This window comes from Dermochelys coriacea, chromosome 12 (genome assembly GCF_009764565.3).
Source record: "Dermochelys coriacea isolate rDerCor1 chromosome 12, rDerCor1.pri.v4, whole genome shotgun sequence".
NCBI classification, from domain to species: Eukaryota; Metazoa; Chordata; order Testudines; family Dermochelyidae; genus Dermochelys; species Dermochelys coriacea.
In genome coordinates this window covers 26089748-26096726 of record NC_050079.1, presented here as the reverse complement: position 1 = coordinate 26096726, position 6979 = coordinate 26089748, and the positions used below count along the sequence as shown (strand labels likewise).

General features: G+C 43.1%; 1 long non-coding RNA gene across 1 annotated transcript; it reads left to right on the top strand.

Annotated features, from left to right (window-relative positions):
* LOC122456358 lies at positions 1-3034 on the top strand. The gene is made up of 3 exons (XR_006275232.1): positions 1-460; positions 539-658; positions 1027-3034. It is a non-coding gene; the product is annotated as an uncharacterized LOC122456358 (long non-coding RNA).
* The last annotated feature ends 3945 nt before the right edge of the window (positions 3035-6979 follow it).

The following is a 6979-nucleotide window of genomic DNA, read 5'->3' as shown; positions in this document are numbered from 1 at the left end:
TCGAGGTTGAGGGAAGAGGTTTGTTATACCCTTAAGGAACCTTTTGATAGTGGGGTGTGATAGTACTGAGTACTTCTCTATGGGTTGGTGAAATGCTGTGATGGGTGCTAGGTGTACCCTGAGAGAGCTCAGGGATAACCCAGATTTTTTAAGGGTCAGGGCATATTCCAGAATTTGTGGGAGAGTTGCTGACACTGGAGAGATTGGTTGGGATGTACACCAAATCTGAAACCTGGACCACTTCTGCAGATAAGTGTATCACATGGAGGGCTTTCTACTGTGTAACAGAACTTCTTGTACTTCCCTTGAGCATGAGCTTTCTACGTGCTGGAGCCACTAGGAGCCATGCTTTGTGATGGAGAATCCCCACATTGGGATGTATAGTACGTCCTTTGTTCTGTGAGAGGAGGTGCAGAGTGGTCAAAAGGAAGATCGTTGGGCACATCACGAGCTGCATCAGGTAAGGGTATCAGGTCTGTCTTGGCCAAATAGGAGCAATCAGGATTACGTGAGCTCCGTCCCTCTTTATCTTTAGCAGGACCTGCACAGAAGAGGAAATGGAGGAAAGGCCTTTGTTCCAGGGGGAAAAGAAAGCATCGCCCAGAAAGTGCTGTCCCATCCCTGCCTTGGAGTAATATCATGGACACTTTTGATTCCAGTAAGTGGCGAACAGGTCTGTGGAAGGTGTTCCCCACTGTGAGAACAAGTTGTGAAGTACTATCAGGTGCATCTCCCACTTATGGTTGTGTGGGAATTTGCAACTGAGCTTGTCGGCTATCGACTTCTACTTGCCCGGGAGGTAAGCCAAGGTGACATTGTGAGAGATGCACCAGTTCCATAGCGTCATCATTTCTGCACATAGGGAGGGCGACCTGGCCCCTCCTTGGAGGTTGATGTAGTACATTGAGGCTATGTTGTCCGTTATGATCTTCATATGTGATCCTGCTATCAGTAGAAGGAAATGAGTGCAGGCATTCCTGACCGCTCTCAATTTGAGGAGATTGATGTGTAGTGATATCTCCACAGGTGACCATTTGCCTTGTATTGTGAGTCCGTTTAAATGCATGCCCATCCTATGAGTGATGCCTGGGTGGTAAGGAGCAACGATGGTGACGCCTGCAAGAAGGGAATCCCTTTGCACGCTATGGCTGGGTTCTTCCACCAATCCAGGGAGTTTTTGACCTGTAACAGCAGTACCGTGAGGCGTGGGTGCCAGATTGTGGTCTCGGTGCCTGCAGTTGCAGAGGATATCAAGCGAGATGGTGATCACTTTCAGCTATCCCTGAGGGGACCTCCCACTCTCTTTTTTGACCTGTGAGAGGAGTCCACAGATGGTTTCTTCGACCCACTATCCTTCAAAGTTGAAGGTTGGGGGGGAGACTCACACCTGTCTGAGGACTGGGGTAGGAGAGCTACCGTCATAAAGATGATTTTTTGGCCAAGCTTTCTGTCCTTGCAGGATCTTTGACAGAGTTGCTGGCAGAGGAAGCACTTCTGCTGGATATAGCCCTCACCAAGGCAGCAGATGCACTGGTAGTGCTTGTCCGTGATCAGGATCTCCTTACTGCAAGTGCAACTCTTCCTTAAACCCGAAGAGCTGTGCATACTCTTGTCTGGGGGTTCCTCCCATTGAGAGTTTGACCAAAGTCCTTTCTTCTTTTTTTTTCCTCTTGGCAATGGCCAAATAAACAGTAAAATGGGGAAAAGAAACAAAAGAGGCTTCAAAGGAAGCTAAAAACGTGCAATTGTAAACGAGTTAACAATCCGCAAATGGACAGCTAAATCTCTGTCTCCTGCCAGGGGTGGTTGAGAAGGAACTGAGATCTGTTAGCCTCTGTGCGCTGGCTACCCTCCTGGTGTAGCAGAAGAAGAGACTGCGCATGTGTGGGCCCAATGGACACTGCTACTGAACTTCTCCGATCAACAGCATAGGGACTCATACACACCTACAGTGGAGCACCCGCAGGGACGCTACTTGAAGAAGAACATTGATGTGACCAATTATACTATTACTGTGAATGTGGGAGGAAAGAGGAGGTTTATAGATAAATTCCTGGGCCATAGTTACCAAGGGAGTGGTGCGAGCAGGAATATTGTCCACACCTTTGTTTACTGGTCATGGCCACAGCCATGGTTCTTCTTCTGGAGGGGTAAGGGTGGGGTGCCAGGAACTAAAAGACCAATATGTAGGTATATGAGGTTTCAAACGGTATTCTGGAGGAAGCGTACAAAACAGCTAAAGGCACTTGATAGAAACAGTTTCTGTGTTATCCTGTTGGCAGTTGGTGAGACATTGATTTCAGGGTGGGATAGAGGCTAGAAGGAGGCCATAGTGTGTGATATCCCATACACTGCAGGAGTTTTGTGAGAACTGTCTGAGAACCTTTTTCAATCACCAGTCACTTGAAGTCTTGATGATAGCATCCTCACTGCAATACTATATAAACGTATCCTTTCTCTTTGAGAGATTAAGCAGAGTCAAGAAACTTAACAGAGTCAAGAAAATAGAATAACTTTCTCATAGAAATTTTAAAAAGTAAACAAGGAAACTAAATCATGCCAAACCAATCAAATTTCCTTCTTTGATGGGGTTACAGGCCTAATGGATGTGGGGGAGGAGTAGACAAGATATATCTTGATTTTAGTAAGGCTTTTGACACAAACATACATGACATTCTCATAAGCAAACAGGATAAACGTCGTCTAGATTAATTTCTATAAGATGGATGCACAATTTGTTGAATGACTGTAAGAGCAATTATCAGTGGTTCAGTATGAAACTGAGTCCCACAGGGGTGAGTCCTGCATCCAGCACTATTCAATATTTTCATCAATGGCTTGGATAATAGAGTGGAGAGTCTGATTATAAAATTTACAGATGGGAGAGGTTGTATGCACTTTGGAGAAGAGGAGTAGAATTCAAAATGGCCTTGACAAATTGGAGAATTGGTCTGAGTTCAACAAGATGACATTCAATAAAGACAAGTGCAAAGTACTTCACTGAGGAAGGAAAAATCAAATGCAAAACTGTAAATGGGGAATAACTGGTTAGACAGTAGTACCTGCTGAAAAGAATCTGAGGTTATAGTGCAGGGGTAGGCAACCTATGGCACATGTATCAAAGGCAGCACGGGAGCTAATTTTCTGTGGCACTCACACTGCCCGGGTCCTGGCCACGGTCCGGGGGGGCTCTGCATTTTAATTTAATTCTAAATGTAGCTTCTTAAACATTTTTAAAACCTTATTTACTTGATATACAACAATAGTTTAGTTATATATTGAAGACTTATAGAAAGAGACCTAAAAACGTTAAAATGGCACACGAAACCTTAAATTAGAGTGAATAAATGAAGACTCAGCACACCACTTCAGAAAGGTTGCCGACCTCTGTTATAGTGGATCACAAATTGAATGAATTATCAATGTAATACAATTGCAAAAAGGATAATATTCTGGTGTATATGAACAGGAGTGTTGTACGTAAGACACACGAAGTAATTGTCCTGTTCTACTCAGCACTGGTGAGACCTCAGTTGGCATACTGTGTCCAATTCTGGATGCCAAACATATCATTATAACAAGTGGAAGAATGGGGTTTTCTTTCCATTACAGGAAAACACTTTCAGTTTATTTGCATGTTAGGTACAAGTTGTGTGACCATGGTTATAAATTATTTCATACTGTAATTTTAAACCTATAAAATGTACATGTTTTGAACATGGGGTAGGGAGAGGAGGAACTATTGTCTTGGTGCTTAATGAAAACATTAAAAACAATTTATTTGATTTAAACTAGATGTACAGCTCATTTACTCATCTTCCCAAATAGCCGCACTGAAGAGACACCATTGTCCTTGGATCAAATTAGTAGCAAAGTTTATCATTTAATATTATCAAAAAGAAAAGGAGTACTTGTGGCACCTTAAAGACTAACAAATTTATTTGAGCATAAGCTTTCGTGAGCTACAGCTCACTTCATCAGATGCATTCCCTGTCATTTGATGAAACCTGTCATTTAATATTATGTTGGTGAAATAATGTTAGTTTCTAGTCACTTCAAGACTTTAAATCTCACTAATGTAATTTCCATTTCTATGTGTGAGAAGAGAGGGATGTTTAAATATTTGTCTTCTTCAGCCATTAGTCTGCATTAGAAGCATGTTATTATTGTGATCCCCTGACAGTGTAATTCTTTCCCCCTTCGTATATACTAATTGTAGCCTAATCAATTCTCATATGACAGATGAGATTTCTCCACTTGCAGTTTATTTGGGTAGAGGCTCAATCTTTAATAGATCAGTAAGAAAGAAGCCTGACAAGAGTCTCCTTAAAAAAGGCCAAATTCTGCCCTCATATGTATGCCACTCCCAGTGAGTAACTTTGTCTCTGATCGGCCCTGATCTAAGTGCTTAACCTTACTAGCATGAGCAAGGATGCTGGAACAATTTGTGTAGTGGGGATGCGAAGAGTCATTGAACCAAACTGTGAACACTGTGTATGATGGAATCCATTTCAAGCCAGGGGGTGCAGCAGTACTCCAGCACCTATGAGCATGAGGGAGCACCACTGAGCAGAGTATTAATAGTAGTAAAATTAAGCATCTTCATAAGTGTATGCAAGACTTGGGTCTTTGAAGGTATGTCTCTCACAGAACACCTTTTGTGAGTTTTTGAAGAAAAATGCTTATGATACATCGATTCACCTGATACAAAGCAGTTACTGTATTTTATACAGAGCTAAAAACACAACAGCTACAAATGTTAATATACCTATTGAGGATTTTTAAAGACTTTTTGCAGCAGAAAACCAAATGTAATTTTGAGTTACAGAATTCTCCTCCTCCCCGTTAATGATGTTAGTACAGTATTAAGAAAACTGCACACCGAATAAGGAAAAACCTATGTTAACTAACTATAGAATATTGACATTATTTGCATGTTAAAATTAATGATATCAGAGCCTCTACATAATTTGAAGTAGAAAATAAAAATGAAATATTAAACATATCAATGAAAAATGAGGTTACTAATACTTTCAAAGCATTCTATAAATATGACATAATCAGAGCAAATAGTGGGTCTACTCAGATTCCTGAATGTCATATGGTAACCTGTTCAATTGTAAGCAGAAGTCAAATTTGATAGTAGTTGCATTCTAATAATTTAGTGTAACATTTAACTAATTTTACATGGTACTCTGGACAGCTCCCCAGCCAATGCTAACAGACAAGGACTATTATAGCTCAACTCACCAGGGACACACCTAATCTTCTGTACAAAAAGTTCTGACCTTCTCTTCCGCTCTCTATGTAGAACAATCTAAACAATATATTAATTTTACTAATTTACTTCAATTTTGCTAATTATCAGTGTAAGACTTTCTCAGCAGTCACTGTAAACGCTTATACACTTTTGTGGCATAAATTTAAACAGCTCTGAAATAGGACTCTTGTATGCAACAAGGTACATTACAAAGCTTATCTAACCCACAACCCTATCTCTTTCTCTAAACCTCCCATCTGTTATTTTTAGACTCTGTAGGGTGTAGAACTCTGCTACATTTGTTGCTCTGACTTCCCTGCAGCTAATTTATTTTTTTTACATGCAATGGTTTTATTAGCTTCTGTAATTTTCAAAAAAGTTTTTCCTTGAGTATTTAGGCTAGTTTTTCACACTGCTGAAAGTTTCCATTGACTTAATCAATTCCTTCAATACACAGAACCTTTTACACATTAACATTTACATTAACATAAACACATACACATTTACATTTATCATTTGGAATTAAAGCATACATTAGCTGGGGACCTGGTGTTACTATTCATAATTTTGCAGCAAAAATGCATCTATAGCAGAACCTCAGAGTTATGGAGACCTTGGGAATGGAGGTTGTCTGTAACTCTGAAAAAGAGGTTATGGACTTCAGCCACATGGGGAGTTGGGGCTGCAGTCACTGGGTGGGGGGCGAAGAAGAATTGGGGCTTCTAACCCTTGGGGTGCCAGGGGGCTCAGGGCTTCTGCCCTTTGGGAGCACCGGGACTCAGCACTTTAGACCTGGGGGGAGTCCTGGGGCTTGGGGCTTCAGCCCCACAGTTCTGCTCCCAGTTTCAGTGCTATGCGGGGCTCCCCATGGCTCCACTCCTGGCTTCAGGGAAAGAGGGCGTGTCAGGGCTCGGGGTTTTAGCTGTGGGGGGAATTATTGGGGCTGAAAGTGATGCTCCCCTCGGAGCTAAAGCCCAGAGCCTTGGCGTCCCCATGGGGCTGAAGCCAGGAACGGAGCTGCATGGCTGAAGCCCCAGCACTCCCCCACAGTCTAAAGCCCTGAGCCCCTGTGTTCCCGAGGGTCAGAAGCTCTGAGGACCTCCCTCCATCCCGGAGTCTTAATCTCCCCCCACCCTGTGGCTGCAACCCCCAACCCTCTATGGCTGAAGCCCTGGGCCTTGGGGCTAAAGTCCCAAGGCAATACAGTATTTGCTTCTTCTTTTTTTTCGGTCTGCACTGCTGCCTGATTGAGGATTTCCAGTTTCACATCATGTCCAGTTGACTGGTAAATCCATAACTCTGGTGTTCATATCTTTGAGGTTCTACCAGGGGTGTAGTCACGCGTGGCCCATCCACTTAGTATGCAGGCCCACCCAAATCTGAGCAGGGGTGTAGTGCTGCCACAGTGGCCCAGAGAGTCACCTGGGCACGTAAAATCCAGGACTGAGCTATGTGCCTGTCCTTCAGAAAGCTATGCCCGGGCAGCTCTGCCCTGCCATTTTCTGAGCCACCCCATACGCATGCCCAGCTCAGCAGGTGAAGCCCCGTGTCTGCGGGCACCAGGGCTAGGAAGAGGGCCTGGGGTTGGGGAGAAGCTGAGCTAGCACAGTCTGTCATTACCCGCCAACCCGAAAGTTGGGACCCACCAACTTTCCACTCCTAGCTATGCTACTGAGTTCTACTATATTAACAAATTTGTCATTGTTAAGGAATACACCA